This window comes from Balearica regulorum, chromosome 3 (assembly GCF_011004875.1).
Source record: "Balearica regulorum gibbericeps isolate bBalReg1 chromosome 3, bBalReg1.pri, whole genome shotgun sequence".
Lineage (NCBI taxonomy): Eukaryota > Metazoa > Chordata > Aves > Gruiformes > Gruidae > Balearica > Balearica regulorum.
The window spans coordinates 117,339,274-117,357,241 of NC_046186.1; the positions used below are offsets into that span (position 1 = coordinate 117,339,274).

The 17,968-nt window shown below is 35.8% G+C and overlaps 1 protein-coding gene and 1 long non-coding RNA gene across 2 annotated transcripts in view; both read right to left on the reverse strand.

The window, feature by feature from the left end:
- Positions 1-17,968, reverse strand: part of PPP3R1 (protein phosphatase 3 regulatory subunit B, alpha) — a 40,524-nt gene that overhangs the window by 16,790 nt on the left and 5,766 nt on the right. The window lies entirely within an intron of this gene.
- LOC142601165 (uncharacterized) lies at positions 6-10,461 on the reverse strand. Its single transcript, XR_012834797.1, has 5 exons — positions 7,035-10,461; positions 5,024-5,770; positions 2,281-3,951; positions 2,152-2,176; positions 6-1,726 (listed from the first exon to the last, which is right to left on the reverse strand). It is a non-coding gene; the product is annotated as an uncharacterized LOC142601165 (long non-coding RNA).

Below are 17,968 nucleotides of genomic sequence, written 5' to 3' on the forward strand. Positions count from 1 at the left end.
CAAAAAAAAAGAACAAAGTTGCAATTATTCCCAAGTTAGCTTAGAGGAACTATTTTAAGTTTCAGCACTGTAAAGATCTCAGGCAATACAAGTTACACAGTTATTTAAAAATATATATATACATACACACGGAGACACACTTTAAACTCAACAACCACAGACAGTGTTTTATTTGGATAGGTCTATGTTACCAAAACATACAAATAAACATAAAAACCATTGAGATCTCCCCCATGAAAATATCAGCACAATAAAAACTTTGATCTCATATTCTAACTCCAAAAAAAACATATCAAACTGACTACTTACATATGGTGCAAATGCTACTTATCAATTAAAATATTTAATTTCAAGACTTCGCATAATCTGCTTTACCATTTTATTTTATACACAGAAAGACACATCCTTATGAATTACCATGACAAACTTTACTCAATTAGCATAAGAAAATTGCAGCATTTTTTCCTCCCCAGAGCCACCTGCCCACTCCCCTCAAAAAAAGAATCACACAGGAAGAACGATGCAAAAAACTGGTTTACATGACTCGAAAGAGATGTAACAGCTTTATATGTAATATTTTTGTAATGTACTATGTTAATATGTTCCTGGTTTGTAGCTGAATGGAAAGTTAAACTAAAATTTTAAGTCCTCGCTGCACGCACAACACAGTCATAGCAAGGAAAATTAAAACTGAGTGTACAGTCACTTTGAACTCGCACATACTGAAATCCACAACTGCTGCCACACGAACGCCAAAAGACACTTAAAGTTGGTACTGTTTCCCAAATGTCTCACTTTAAGCCAGAAAAGATCACAATACACACATGCTTCATATTTTTTCAGAATCAGTCAGCAAAGGAGTGACCAGATAACTGAAGAGATTCAAGACCAAACATTTTCAAAAAAATTGTTTGAGTGTTTTATACGAGAAAACAAAACATATTTAAGATAAGTCTAAGATACATTCTATTCAGCAGTGATTCTCTTACAGTGTGGAGTGTAAGGGATTCCATAGCTGAGCACTTGCACAGAAAGACTCCTCAAAATTATACAAAATTGAATAGAAATACAGAGATTACTTGACAGAAGAAGTAAAAAAAAAAGAACTACATTTAGCCTGGAAGCATGCGACTGCATTTCCTAATAAGGACAGAAAGGGGCAGAACAAACATCTCATGAATCTAAACATGTCTGAGAGGAGATGTGGTGTGGTGGGGGGTTGTTTGCTTTTTTTTTTACCTCCAGAACACATACACTTTGCTTGTCCCCCACAATCCACAAGCTCTCTTGCTTTTTTAAAGTTAATACACTTGCTTTATAAGTACAGCAGCAAACAATGCAGCCTGAAGTCCTTCCCCAATGTCCACTTACAGCAAGACAAAGTAGCAGACCAGAAACATAGATGAGGACCATCAGGTCCCTAAAACCTCAAAAGCACAACTGAGAAATTCTACAAGAGAAATTTATTCCACTGTGGCAGGGAAGCCAGGAGAACAGTGCCACAGGGAAAATCTTGGATGGAACCCAATCAAAGCCTTAGAAAAAACAGTGAAGACCAAAACAGGTAGTAAAAGCCTGGTGTACATGTATGAATATAAAAGGTTAGTGAATTTAAAATGGGGGAAAGCAGGATTTTGAAACAAGAAGAAACAGGAACCAGGGGATCCAGCTAGGCTGCTCAAGACACGAAGTCATGAAGAGGCAAGAAAAACACCAGACTGGAAGGCTGCAAATTAAAGGAGAAAGTCAAATTAAAACCAGTGCACTTCTGCACATGCACACACAAATATACAATCATAACTGTGTTAGAACACTGTTCGGGGCACTTACATCCTTGTTCAGATGTTGGGAGAAAGTTAATTTCTACTAGAGGCTACTGAAATCAGTCTGCCTAAAGCAGCATAAAATACTTTTGAAAATTGAACAGGAAAAATTAAAAATAGGGATAACTTTTTTCAGTTCATGAACTAAGTGTAATATTTATAAGAAGTCTTACTATGCATCTAGATGCATACTCTAAACCATAATCAAGTTGTCTACATGAAGTAGCTTAAATAAATACTTGGAGAGCAGAGAGAAAAAGTGAGTAAGCTTCAGCTTAGTTTTTCTGTGAAACAGTTACTGCTAAAAAGAAGTATTAAGAATACTTACCTATCCAGGACTGGAACTTGGATATCTAGGAAAAATTACAAAAATCTAGTAAACGACAATGTAAAAGTTACATGGTTATTCAGTATTTGCTACATAGCATTTAAATAAGGTATTTTAAAAAGTAGTTACCTGCTATTGATGTGCTGAGTGTTCATCTTCACAGAAGAATTCAATAGCCTAAGTTTTAAAAAGATTTTATTTTTTTTTTTTAAAAATGTTCCAGCTACTCATGCCAAGATTCCTATTTGCACAGCTGTGACCTGGACAAACACAAAGGTATTCCTCTATACCAAAGACTTGATCCTCAGAAACGACAATTAATGATTTGGTCTTGGAGGCAGACATTTTTCATCATATTCTGAAGAGCAGTACAAAAAGTTCACTTCTTTGTCCCCAAATACAATCAGTATGTGTACACGCTGTATGAGACACAATAAAAGCCCTGAAACACAAGTGCTAAACAGGTTGAATACTTTATTGGTGTTTAAGACTAGGTAGGTAGTCAGCAAGATGGAAGGTCTAGCTACATCCACATTAATGTGTTATGAAAAAAGCAGGGAGGGAAGCACAGCTATGAGACTTTATAATGTATCAAATGAGCCCTTTAAGAAAAGGAAAAAAAACAGGTGCACATTGTCATCTGTACAGTTTTAATGCAAAGAATTACCAAAGTTTAACACCAGGACTAGGTAGCATTCCAAAGACTGCTGGAAAATATAACTTTGATTGGATGAACTAACAGAAAATTTTACATCAATATTATAAATCTTATTCAGGAAAAGAACACTGCATTGACATATTTTTATTTACTAAAGTTTAAAAAAATTATAATTGAGTATAAAGACAAAAGTCACTGTAAAATCTCCAAAGAGCATCTAACATTTCACCTCTGATGCAGAGTTTTTATACAAATACATGTGTAGAGTAACAAGGTTCTGATACAACTCTTAAGATTGTCAACTTAAAAAAAACTCCTAATATTACTATTTCCTGCTAGATACATATTTAGCATACCTCACATGAAGTGAGAGTATCCTCTCATATACACCATATTAGCGCATTTAGAAATGAGTGACACATGGTTTGTTGAAGAAATGCAGCTTGAACAGCATCAACACTCCACAACAGATTTACTTGGCACCTACACCTAGTATAAAACATGCTTTCCTCAGCTCATCTGGGTATTACTACCATACTGCTGGAGTTCTTTTCTCAAGTTACACAATTAGAACAAGTAGCTGGAATACTACAGATATTTTGAATAGCCTTATCTTTTTGGAATAGTCTTGGAATTACTTTGAATGCTGTTAGATCCCTACAAGTTAATTCCTAGTTAACCAGTAGCAAAATCATGGCTTATAGACAGAAATAATTACAGATCAGGGAACAGTTCAGAGTCTAAGAGAAGGCTGACCAAATTCTGAATACTGCAGAAATATCAGTTCACTAGAGATAAGTCAAAACTGTCACTGAAGTATTTCAGAAATTTGTAGGACAGGTAGTTCATTCAAGAATAAAAAACTTTCTTTGCAATTTTATTTTTTACTAATTATTTTCCTTTTCTGCTTTCGGCAGCTGTGCCTTTTCACTGATTAAGGTTAACCTATTAATGGACTTTAGTCTTATTTCTTCTGTAGATTATCCATAAAAGTGTGCTTCTTGATTTATCTTTCTTTGGCAGTTACTTCAAATGCCAACTGCTCTCTCTTCTTAAGATCAGTTTTGCACATGCTCCTTTAAGGTAGGATAGTTAAGGGTAATTATCTTGACAAGTTTCCTCTTAGTGAAAGACATGAAGAGCTGTGGAGAGAAAATAAAAAGGAAATTTGCAATTAGCAAAATTGGCAAGGGAAGCTAAATTCTTAGCTAAAGTTATTTATACAAAACAGTTTGTACACAGACATCAGACTGCAGAACAGTTTCTCAGCATACATTAGTAGAACACACTTTCTAGATCTGTTTAATTATATGTTACTTTTCTGCATGATGTACATCTTTTTGTAAACAGTTCAGACACTTAAATTACAGTGTCAGCCTTCAATTAGTTTTCTGCTTTTATAAAAGCAGAAAACATGTTTATTAAATGCCAGCAAGCCACAATGTCAGCTTAGGACTCACCTCAAATTTAGTTCTCAAAAGACTGGTGCGTGAGGGACTACTAATACAAATGATCTCCTGGAACAGTTTAAAAGTTAGATTGTTTCAAAACTTTTTATTCGTTTCCATAGGCAGACAATGAATTAATTCAAGAAGTGGCAAGAGTGGCCTCCTAAAATATGTTTAGAACCTGTACAGGGGTAGTTGTCTGAGATTTACTACAATTCCTGCAGCAACATCGAAGTGTAATAAGCTCATCCTTGGTGTAAATAGTCTTAGACGTACAAACTGTCTTGACACTGCAGTCGGCCATTACACCGATGCACCAAAGTTTCCCACAGAAATAGCACGTTACTCATGTTTCTGCATTCGTGTTTTCGATGTGTGGGCACCTCGTGGGGTGTTGTCCACATGCTATGTTATGCTTCCTGCATTTGCTCCTGCACCTTCTACAATTACTAATTATCTTTGTTATCACAAGAAAGAAACTATAGTGTGCAAGTGAAACAGTTTATCAAGCCTTGTCAGCTGGGGGTCAGAACTAGGGATTAGTGAGATAATCAACTTCAATTCTCAAGTTACACAAAAAGTTGTTTTCCATCATCCACTACAAGAAGAATGAGATTGTTAAGAAAGACTGCAGCGGCTGGCAGTCAGCATTTAAAAAGAGCCTACTTAAAACACTGTTCTTCCTCTCCCACAAACACACAAAATGCTTCTCTATCTTTTCTCATTCTTCTCCATACCACCAAAATTAACATTCAGTGAAAATTACCTGCTGTAGAGAGTTCTTTCTCCTTCTTGTCCTCCTTTGAGCTCATTTTCCATGCATTGCCATTTTCACAAAGCGTTAACAATGAAGAACTGCCAACTTGGTGAAGAGAAATTTGGGGGGTTTGGGGTGTTTGGTTTTGGTGGGGTTTTTTTAATGGCCCTTGTTTAACAGGTTACTAGAGCTTTGGCCGTCATAGGTTGGCACTGTATTCTTCGTCAACAACCCACCAGACAAGTTATCAAACTAAAAAGGATGGTATTTGTTATGAAGGCCACAAAAACTTTTGCATGAATAGCACATGCCACACACACACATCCACAGTGGTTTAAGTTTTTGTTAAAATGAACTTCAGACAAAGCCTAAAGGCTTTAAGCCACTTTTAATATTTTAATTTCTGAATTAGCTGATGGTCAGAAAAATATGCAAGATTTCACCTACTGTAATTTGTACATTTCATATGCAACTTAGCAGAGCAATTAAAGCCTACAAGAAGTTTACTAGAGCATAGATGAAAGACATGCCCAAAGTTTCTGTAGACATTACAACAAAAATGGCTTAAAACAAGACAAACAGGAATAAGTTTTGAGTGGGATGAAGATACTTTTCTTGCTGCTTTTTATCTACCCTGCTCAGAAACAGCGTGAAGATACTTTGCCTTTTTTGGTTCAATCTGATTAGAAAAAAAAACAAAACACACACCCTCAAACTACTCAATACAGAGAAGTTGTATCTTAGCCTGAGAGGAGCCTGTGAATCAAGAAAAACATGTTACAGATTATCTTCCAGTATATTTAACAGGGATATCTAATTTGTACACTACAAAAGGAAACTTGTAAAGGAGACGTCATAGATAAGATCGCTAGGGAATCTGGCATTTGTGTTTTGACTCTGAGTAATTAAGTCACCTTTTAGGCTTTTCATTGCAGCCACTACTTTAAATTGGAATATCACAACACAGTTATCCAAAACCAAGAGTGGACTTAATTTAAGAGCTGATAATAGTGCAGACTAACTGCCAAAATTTAGAATTAACATTTAAAACAACTTGGTGACTTTTACATTGTTTTATGCAAAGCAACTACTAAATACTTGCTTTGCATAAAATTATTCCAGGCACAGAGCGTGCAACTCCCCCAGATACTAGTTCATCAGAATTAGCAGCTCTCTAGCACAAGACTTCTACTCAAACACTAAGAAAATAAATCTACCTCTGAGGTTCTTATCATACTAACATTGAGTCAGATATTGTGATGCAGAGGAATTAAGCCAAGCCAAGGAATTAGAAGGCATTAAATTAGAAGACGTGTAGAAGTTTAAGCAACTTACGAGCAGTGACAGTTTCACTGTTGACCCCAAATTCTCAACATAGTTTCTAAGATCATGATCCACAGAAGGAATTGAAGAAATACATAAAAATGCCTGACACCCACCTCACATTCAGTGAACTCTTAAATTAACTATCTTCTAGCAGTATGCTGTGCTACACTTCCCAATCTTATGTTATTTTTCTAGGCCATCAACAAATCCATTCACTCTTCTGAGGGGCAGCCTAATTCCTTGCCCCTCTAATCCTGAGGCTAAAAGAACATGACAGAAGTTTAAGATGCACAACTTCCAAGCTGAACCCAACTAAGATGACAATTTATTGAACCTTCACAATTATACAATTTTCACAACCTCAGCTCTGCTTATGCCCCATTCATTTTTGTAACCAAAGCATAGCCATCATCTTGTCTGTCCAGAAGTCCAATATGGTACCTAAAAGTTGGAAACTATCTCATTTCACTTTTGGCATTTGGACTGTCATATCTGGGCACCTCGTTACCCTTTGATGTGAACATTCAGTTGTTCACATGTGCAACAGAAGGAACTGAACAGGTTACAAACACACAAGGAATTCTACAGGATATCCAGAAACAGCAAGGGATTACAGGAAAAAAAAAAACAAGGAAAAAGGCAAGGAAGAAAAACATAGAAGCAACAGTAATGGTACCAGGTAAGTAGCACAGACCACAAGTGTAAAGAACTCAGGCATTCAGTTGGTTTCTTAAGAGTTGTGCTCTCCTGCTCTTCTTCAAATAAAACTTTCCATTAAAATCAGTAATTTTTATTATTAACAGTACTCCAACAGCTAGAATTGCCACCATATATTGAATTCACAGAATGGCGTGGGTCATGAAACACAGAACGTAGTCTTTACCAAATAAATCTTGCAATGTTATGTTAGCAAAAGAATAAACAGTATTTTTATGGAAGAGTATCCACCACTTGTTTCTTTAATTCTTTGATCAACTAGAAACAAGGTGCATATTACAGCAATGGATTATAGTTATTTTCTCCCGGACCTCCGAATACAAGATACATCTGCAGAGGCAAACTATGAAATTTATGTATTGACATTAAATCTTGGTATTTAGTTAGTACTTCCTATGAGCTGTTAAGAGTTCCCAAGGTATACAGAAATAAGGAATAGATTCAACATCCACCAAGTTTTAGGATGCACTCTGAATATTTAAAAAAAAACAAACAACCACCAAAAAAACCCACCACACTTGAACTTGCTTTGAAGTTATTCCAAGTGTTTTGGGACACATTTGCTTTCCCAACTATGACTGCTGGTCATTGAGAAAACCCATAAAGCATGAGGAAACTTCCTGTTGCAGGAAGTCTGTCTATTCCAGTACAAGAGTTTATTTTATTTAGGAATTGCTCTAATGATTTTTAACTTCTCTGACTCAGCTACAACCCAGTATGTGAAGCTTCTCATATTGAAGACACTAGACCAAATGCGTCCAATAAATGAGAGAAATTTGAAAACTGCTATAATCCAATTCTCACACCTTAATGCAAAAATGTATATTTTTCAACTCTAAATTTGCCAAGGGATTGCTAATGTGTTCTCCTTACATTTTATTCACATACACAAATATTATCCAAATGTTGATTCTACAAGAGTCCAAAAAAAAAGCACGTTTTTAATGGCCCAAATAATGTAATAACTGAAGCATCAAATGCTTTAGAAGGTCTAATAGTATCTTCTCTTTCAAAAAATAATTTAAAGGAGTTAGAGGAAATGGAGGGGTTTCATTTGGGATAAAAAAAGACTTCCAGTTACATTTAGTTAACACATTGTTGTCCAATCAATGTATGGTTTCATCTGAGGAGGTACAAGAATCTTCCATTTTCTGGCACCCACAATTTTCAAGAGGATACAACTACCTAGCATGATAGTTCCACCACTCCTCAGCATCTCTGTTGCAATTCCACCTAGCTGTTTAAGACCAATGACAAAAGCCATCTTTGGTTAGAGTCTCCATTCTGGGACTACAGCATAAACTGTGTTCTCCCCTATACCTGCTGATGAGTGAAATCATCATCCCCTGAAGCTATGGTAAATTTTTACCCAGCACTTTCAGTTACATTTCTTGGAAGGTTTACTAGAATTCTGATAAACCACTGAACTTGTATCAGCACACAGTTTTTATGTATGATCTTAACTCAAAAGGTGAAACTACAAAGGTACAAGGGACAGGTCATACAGCTGCGTTAATAGTCTAACTCAGTATCTCACCTGAATATTAATCAACAGCAAGCATCAAGGAAGGCTACAAACATTTTTCAGTCAAAAAAGGGCACTGCTGGGAAAAAAGCGCAGATTGTTTTAACTTACCTTTGGAAGGATAAGATTTCAAGTTTTAAATGCGTTATCCCCAAAGTAGCCTAAATTTGCTAATCCTGTCTCTAAAGAAAAGACTCTGTGACCTTCAGTACTGAAGGAACTCAAAAAAAAAGATTAATACCTAATTCTTGAACACGGCATTTAAATTGCAGACATCACAGATAATGAACCAAGGCAAAGGGGATTGCCGGATTTGGGATTATAGTAGAGATCAAGTCAGGTTAAAGCTGTTGCAGCATTCTGGCATTGCTGTTCTTTGCAAGTACATAGACTAAGTGTTATAATTCCCTTTGCCACATTTAAAAAAATAAGTAGTCTTATTTTGGATATATTTAGTCAATTTGTTCATGACAAAAGAAGATTCTTCCCTCTCAGATGTACATCAGGTTCTACGACATCCTCCCTGAGGATGCAGGAAGCAAGAAAGACTGTACAAGTCTTACAAAAAGCCTACAGTTTACTCCTTAGTCACCACCTAATCCAGTCATAGCTCTGCTCAAGCTCTGGCAGTCATTTTAAGGGAAGCCACTTGTCCTCTGGCTGGCAGTTGGCCAGTCACTTCTGCTATGCTTTATTTAAATCCTTCACTGTCCACGGGTCTCCTCCAAAATGAGATATTAATGGCTTAAGGCCATGACAGTCAAGTAGCTATTCTAGGATATCACAGGGAAGCCCTAAACCGATGCAGCAAGAAGCAAACCCAAAATTAGAGATAGCTACTGTTGCCAAAGCCTCTGCCAGGCAGCAAAACAAAAAAAAAACCTGTTAATAAACTGTTGCTTTATTAATATTAAAGATAGAAATAAACCATACATCTAGTCGAATAAAAACACTCATTTTAAAGTTTTGAATTTGAAGTGTTCAGGGCCAAAAAACAATCTGTAAAGTCTCTCCAGCTATAGCAAAGATTATATGATTTATATTCATATGCATAAACACCGTAAGTTTTCCTATCTGAACTCCGTTACAATTGCAGAGCTTTCAGTAAAAATCTAAACTTGCTTGACCTTGAAGATACAATGAAAGTACTTGGTTTAATCACATCTATACATATACACACAACACTTTACTCATTTGCAGATAAACTAAAAGTGTCTTTATGAAAAAAAATTACCACCTAAGACAGAATGAGACATAAGGACCCAGAAGAAACACCAAAGAAACTAGTCTGTAAAACTACTTGAGAAAGCATTATCATAGACGGAAAATGGTTTTATTGCAAAGTCCTCTTCCTGAATTTGGAGAAAAGGAGCCATCATATCAGACCATACAGTTAGCACTGATAATATCATTCACTATCATTCATATATGTCTATCCCCAGAAGTTATCTTACACAAGTTTGGTGTAGACATAATAAAAACCTAAATGACAACTGGATTGCTTTAAATTTAACTCCCTTCTTGCATCTGTAATGTGTGAATATTAAAGTCTTCTGTTCTATTTAATGACCTCACTGACAAGAGTTTGCGATGTCAGGTAGAGATAATTAACAGTGCTAGAAACAAACATAGTGCAGTTTTTAAAACAAGGTGAGGCACAGAAAAGATTGTGCCACATTTAGAAAACTAGCAAATAAATCTTGCTGTTTGAAGAAAAGCAAAACCTCGTATGTGCAAGAACCCACAAACTCTCACACAAAATAACAAGCCATCTCATTGCAAAAACTTGCATAAGCACTGCAATTTGCAAATAGAACCCGAGAGAGTCTCACAGGAACAAAAGCATTCACTTTGAGTTAAAGTACGATTCCCTGTGTGCTATTAGTTTCACTTTTGGCAGTTCCCTGCTACTACTCGAGAGGCAAACACCCAGTCTACTTATGCAATCACTACAGAGTTGGCATTTCTAAAGCTTGCATCACTCTTGAAAATTCTCAGAACCCTGTAATTTTAAGTGCATAAATGAATAATAAACTCTTCAAAAGCCAAGGAAAGGAGTTTCCCAGAAAGATTCTGAAGCAACTCAATCTTCAGTAGGGGAACAATCAAGTTCTGTCACCACTAAATCAAAGTTCTGATGCAATTAAGAGTTAACATTAGAAAGTCTTCGAGGTGAGACAGTTTGGTACTTCATTGCTTCTGGAGAAGTAACAAAAAAATTTGCCAGACACCAATTTATTTGTTAACATACTGGTTTCACCTATAAAACCTCTTACTAGGTTTACTACACAAGCCTCTTCACTGAAGTTTATTCAATTCCCTTAGCTAAAGGGCCCACAACAGCCTTCTTCCCCAACTTTAAAGATAATTGTAATAAAGTTTCCCAACCACTCCACACCATGACTATGCTGTTACATTGACACAGACCATGCTAGTGAAAACAAAAACAAGACTCCGCAGTCCAAACAGAGAACCGTAATCCAAATACAAAACAAGGTAGAAGACAGAGAGACAAGACTGCAAGGCAATGGGCATACCAATGACAAAATTAAAAAAAATACATAAATCTTTATGGATAACAAAAGTGGAGTTGAAGAGTTTTAGAGAGCATTTCAAAGAAAGCAATTTTGCTGTAAGTATATAGTGTAAAAACTTACAATAAACAGTGTGGGAGAAAGCATAAAATGTGACCAAGGATTATAACAAGTGACTAAGGTGTCATGGGATTATCAGAGTTAAGGGTCAACATCTTAATAACAAAAATTACATCAATTTATACTTAATGAGATACTAAAGGGAAACAAACCACAAAGCATATCATGTTGATCTTATTCTTCACAACACTGATGGATATAAATTGGTTATTGGCCGCTTATTAATTAATTTAATCAGAGATGATTATAAGGAATTTTTTCCCTTCAACGGTGAATATGAACATAGAAAATCCAAGCAACTGCAAACAGCAAATTGTGTCATGCTTGTGTGAAAGAACAGCAGCTTCATATTTGGAAAAATAAAGTGACATACAGAACAAAGGAAACAAAACTTCATTCAAAACATTAAGCCACAGTATGCAAGCATCGCTGAGCACCTGAAGGGACTATGAACAAAGTCACACAGTTTTCAGCAGTAATTAAAACAGATTATACTTAAGCCATTATTTAGCATCTTACAGTCTGTCAAATGAAGAAAGAGAAAACTATCCAAAAGAGTCAAAACACCCATTTTACAGGTAAAAAATTTAGTAGGCAATTAAAGCTCTTTCAGCTTCTCCCCTTCTCTGCAACAATTTGGAGATAAAACAGTTTTTGTCCAAGGTACCCTCTCAGAAAATGTTCAAAACTTCCACTCCAACACGAAGCAATAAAACAGTGGTCCAGCAAACCTGAGAATTAATCACTGGCTGACCTACATAGAAATAGGGACAGTTACTTTACAAGAAGATATTAACTTGACCGAAAACCATATTGAAATATAATTTGCTATATATAGATATACTCTCATGAGGATGCTTTCAATTACACCAATTGAATTCTCAGAACTTCCAGGTACTATAAAACCAAAAAGAACTACAGAGCTTCACCAAATAGCTCTCTAGAACAATCCCAGTAAAAATTCTGCCAAGTTAATTGGTAGTTCAAGACCTCTGTCCAAAATTAACAGAAAAAGTAAAAAAGTTAGTTATATTCTCTATAATACTCCCAGTCAAGCACTCTTGCCACCAGATTGATGAGGGGTGTGAAAGGCTTTCTTTTCTCCACTTTTTAAGCATGCTTTAGAATGTTGTGGAAATTACTGTCACTTAAAGGCATAGTACTTCTTACCATGCTTGCAAATTCAAACATATCTTTGGAGTAATTTTCAAAAAGCTAAAGGCAAGAGTTACCAACATCTGTAGAATCAAAAACTCTACCTCTTAAAAATATGATTTGTGACACTCTAAATACAAAAAAGTGAGTAAAACTGAGGGTGGTCCAGTCTTCTGAAGTTTCTGAACTTCCTGATTTTTGCTTGTACCAACATCAGATATAATACCAAAAGTCCTAACTTTACAGGCAGGAAGAAAACTGATAATCATTAGATCAGTTTCACACTACTACTCCTCAGCAACGCTATGAGCATTAGAGAGGAGTAATAATACTTCCCTCTGCAGAAGGTTTTCCAAAAGCAGAGAAGGAGCTATAGTAGTCACAGATTCCCCTCCCCCTTAGAGAAAATAAACCTCAATCCTGACTTCTGCAAGAAATGGCTACAGGCCTGCTTGTGACTGATCAGATACATCTCACATATGTATCAGGCTGATGCAAATATGAAATATGAGAACCTAGCTGGAAATGAAATGGAGCATGTTATCCTCCGACAGCAACCGACAAACATACGAATTAATGAATTTCTTCCCAACATATCTTTTAAAGTTCCCTCACCACAAACTGTTCACCAACTTCTGCCAGAAAAGAATGGGGGATCAGTATCAGAAAGCAAGTTTAGAAGGCTTCATTTTTTTCAAGGGGTTTAGACATAGCAGAGTCACTTTGCTGCAAGTGGTATTTCTAGAGGGAAAAGAAAATACCAAAGATGCATTGTAGAAATGGAGATGACAGATTGTATGGCACCATATAATAGTATTTAGTACTACTTACTCACTGTAAAAGACCATACCACAGTTGAATATAATTCCCTATTCACAGAAAGGTTGTAAATACTCAAGAACGATGTGACCAGCGCATGTTTCTCTACCAACTGATTATCTTATGTTTTTAGATTTTAACAGCGTATTTAGTAATGAGTGAACGGCAAAGGTTAAAGCTTTGGGAACAGATACTTTAAATGAATCTAAGAAGCCCTGGAAGAAAAAAACTGATGCAGCTCTACTGCATACAACAGTCTATAACAGTTTAAAAGAGGTGAACGTCCTTGAGCTGGGAAGTTTAAGTACCGATTTGGAGAACATTGCCAATTCACACAGGCTATGCCGCAGGGACTTACACGTGTCAATATACAGTACTCGATCAAATGGTATAAGAGCACAGAAACAGGTTGCATAAGCAGATGTCACCAGCCCTTCTTCCCACTTAAGACACTTATAAAACAGTTTACTACCACTTACTGCAAAAAAAGGAAATCTGAGTTTGAAGAAAGGGAGATAAGTATCTTATGGCTGGCCAATAAGAGAAAATGGAAAGAGAACATCAAAAAAAGATCACAAAGGAAAAGTAGAAAACATATAAAGTGTCATTCAAGATTTATCACAAGAGAGGCTGAAGAAGACTACAAAGAATTGTGTAAAGGACATGTATCAGAAAATAGAAAAGATAGTGGAAAAATGGGATTTGATTTCACGAACTGGCAAAAACAGAAAACAATCGAGGAAGCAAAGACACAGAACTGGGCAAGAGGTGCAAATCAAAGGAAGCAGCAGACTGTGCTGAAGGGGAATTTTTGCATAGATACAGAATCTGCACAATAAAGAGATTGTATTCCAGTATTCTTAACTGTCAAATAGTTAACACTAATCTTAATACTTAGTTCTTTTGTCCCCAAAAGGAAAATAACTTTATCAGAACTTACAGCTGTCAGCTATTAAATTGAGACATTTTAACAAGCTCTGGTTTAGTTTATGCCACTCAAGGACTCATGAAGAATTCAGTAAAGAATAAAGATGAGTCATATGGTTTGAAAACAGGCCCTACCAACACTGTGATCCGATACAGAGGGATCAAAACCATTGTAATTAAAGTATCAAGAATTTTACAAAACATTAAACAGGTCTTCAAGGCATTACCAGCCTCCATTCTAAGTGAATACTTAATTTCCAGCATTCTAGATTTTCCAGCAAATTAGGTATTTATTTTCCGAAAAAGATGCACTGCAGATTTCTGAAGTCTTCCAATTATCATTATCATAGACTTCTTGACCAAATGAAAGCAAAATGAAACATAGTAAAACAAGGAAAAATACCACACTGATTTCAATTAAAGTTTTCATTGCTATGGAATATTCAAAAATATCGAAACAGTTTTCTTTAGATGACCTGTGTTATGGAGAAAATACTGACTTTTAACAATCATAATGCTGAGGTGATGTCCATTCAGGAGTTGGTTATATGAAGTTATATTCAAATGCAATTAAAAAGATAGACTATTTTAGGTTAAGTTCTTCAGAGCAGAAACTGACTTGTTTCTTATATTTATGTACAGGAATACAAATATTTAACATTCAGTATAAAATAGAGACATCTAACCCTTCTTCTACAAGCTAATAAGAGGGTACTCAAAAGATTAAATTAGAATTCCAACCCAGTTTTGGTCACTTATAAACAATCACATCAAATGTTTGAAGAATTATCCAAATCTCATTTACTTATAGATGTCAGCATTATTTTTGGTAAAGATTCATAGCACTTGCCAAAGAAAAGATTCCTTCATCCTGTAAGAAATCAAAGCTTATTAATTGCTGTAACTAGCAATACAATTAAACACAGCTGTCCCAAAGAGCTGTAAATTTTCGTAAGTTGCAAATGTACATAAAAGCAAGCGTAAAAGTACACACAAAGCAGCATTTGAAAAATTACTGCTACTTACAGGGTCCACAAGTCCCCAGAAAAGTCAAGTAGATGCACTCCTGCAGAGCCCCAGTGACTTCCAGTAATAATTACCAGTTGTTCTGGAGTCTTACAATCAAGAATCTCGTCATCCTACTCCAAGGTACAGTACAAATAACTGCATCCATCCCCCAAAGACTGACACAACCGTGCACATATACACAATCTGCCCACGGAACCACAGGCTACCATCCTTCTGCTACTTCCCATCTTATCTCTTCACACTGCCAAAAATTTACTGCTTGCAAATTTTAAAGGTAGTACATAATATGTATACATTTGTACACCAGTCTAATCTGAACTGCAAATCAAAGAATGCATCTAATTTTAAAATAAGCGTTTTAACTACTCTTTGTGAGATGCTGGGTAACATGGATTGACTTAACAAAACATTAATTACACTGCACAGATGCTGAACAGTACCTCCAAGAAAGTAGCCAAGATAAAACTGCTGCTAAAAATCACCCACTCTCTCACTCAAACCAACTCTTCCCAATTTTTTCTGGAATCTTTAGCTGCTCTGCCCCCTACTATAGAGCATTACAGCACTACTATATCATTACACACAATGCCTAAATCTTAAACCACCATCTTCTACTTCAATTTTAGTCCCTTCTATTCATGTGACTCTCAGTTTTCTCACCAAGAAGGGGAATTAGGCCACCTTCTAGCTCACTATTCATTTTTTTCAAGGCCTCTCAAAGAGAATTTTTCAGAATTGAACTCCAGCAAACTCAGCTGCACCACCACTAGAGTTGCACTCTAACATTAAAGATTACACAAGAGTCAAACTTACTAACCTTTCATATTTTATAAAGTATATTTGTCATTAATCTGATTTTTCAATGCACTGTCTGAAACAAAAACCTAACACCAGCAGTACCCAATGCAAATGCTTTAGTCTTATTACTAAAATAACCAAACTTAGTGTTTTGAATAAAATACTTCAGGAAAACTAACACCATTTTTATAAGAATCCCTGAAAAAAAATAATAAGTAGGGAACAGATATTTTACTAGATACTCCTATGAAGAATAGTGATTAGAGTGCTAAGATAGTCTACTTAAGTCAAATATAAATATCAGGTCTATTTATTCATATGGCATTTTTTGTTATTGCTGTTTCGAAGTTCTCCTATCTACCAAGGGTTCTTTTCTAGACTTGTTAGCAGATCTACATGCAATCAAGCTTTTTATGTGAGAAATCTGTGAATTGTTCTTTCATATTATCAACAAAATTGACCCATGACTGCTCAGATATCAAGGTGCTAAGCCTGTTAAGCAGTGGCACAATACTAACTTAAACATCCCCAAGGGAACATCATTACATACACAACACTGAAAAAGCTGTTCAGTCATTATGCCTACAAAGGACGTGAGAAGTTCTTCTTCATAAGCTCAGGCCTAAAGTCATATCAGTAGAGTTCGTTTCAAAAAATCTCCTCTTCAAATCCTCTCTGCTAGCCATGATTTCACTGAGCAGAGGGAATTCAAGTGACTTCTTTCAACTTCAGTGATGCTATTCAGAACCTACAGTCAGCAGTGAAAGTTATCTTTTACTACCTATTACAAAAAACCCACAACACCTGATAAATGTACACAGAAGAGCTATTCACAGGGTGACAGTAAAGAAGGGGTGAAAAAAGACAGTGTTGTAGCCAAGGTTTTCCTTCACAAAGTTATCAGTTGTTGAAAATAAAGGGTAAAAAGACTCCATATTTATCACAAATATACCAGAGGAAGAAAGGAAGTCCCACAGCATTTAAAGATGATCCTAAAATTATATTCTTGTGAGAATCACAGCTGAATGCACTTTTCCAGTAGCTTGGTTTCTTCCCAGAAACATACTAACTCTGGCCTTCATTTCTGGGCTTCCTAGCTGTCCCTCCCTCATTCTGAGGTTCTTTAACAAATGTCTTACTACATTTTTTTAATTCCTACTTTACCTAACTTAGACAACGATACAAAGTGTTTGTGAACTTCAAGCTGACTGCATAAGCTTTTTAAAATAGGCACAGTATCAACTTACTGGGGGAGTTCCGGTTCTCTGCTTTAACAGTCTGCTTAAAAACACGCATCAACAGAGACTTCAACAATATTCACTTCAGTGTATTAACTGGCACAACCTGTTTACAGCTTGGAAGCCAAGATTTTTATTGGCAGTTCATGAGCAATGCTGTCCTTTAATCCAAAGCATTTAAAGGATTTCTGAGACTTTAGCACAGTTAAAGATTATTATTTATATCACTAGGGATTCTTCCTTATTTGTAGAACAGAATATCAATAGCAGGGCCAACTCACTGACAAGTTACAAGCAAGTCAGATATAGTCTCCAGACTGTTTTGCACCATCTAAATAGTTTTCCCAAGCTGTTAAAGTAATAATGTGCTTGTGGCTGTGAAAGGTACAATCTAAAAGCAACATATAAAACATTTTAATGGCCTTTCTGTATATGAAAAAGGCCTAAAGTGTAGTTACCAAATGAAATTTTTCAAGTTACACATTTAAAAAGTTATACATGATGTCAAGATTAAATTTTCCTATTTAAAAGAACTATCACTCCAAAAATTACTTCACTTGAAAGATGTGGGGTTTATTCTTAGACACACTCGAAACTTTTAAAAAACCCCACATCTCAACAGACTTTTGCCATTCAAATTATACAGAACAGACCTGAATACAAAGATAGGCCACAGTTTAAGTTTAACCCTAGTTAAACTTATCTCAATATTGGTAAGGAAATACAGTATTTCAAATGGTGACCAAAATAATCTAGCTAAATCATA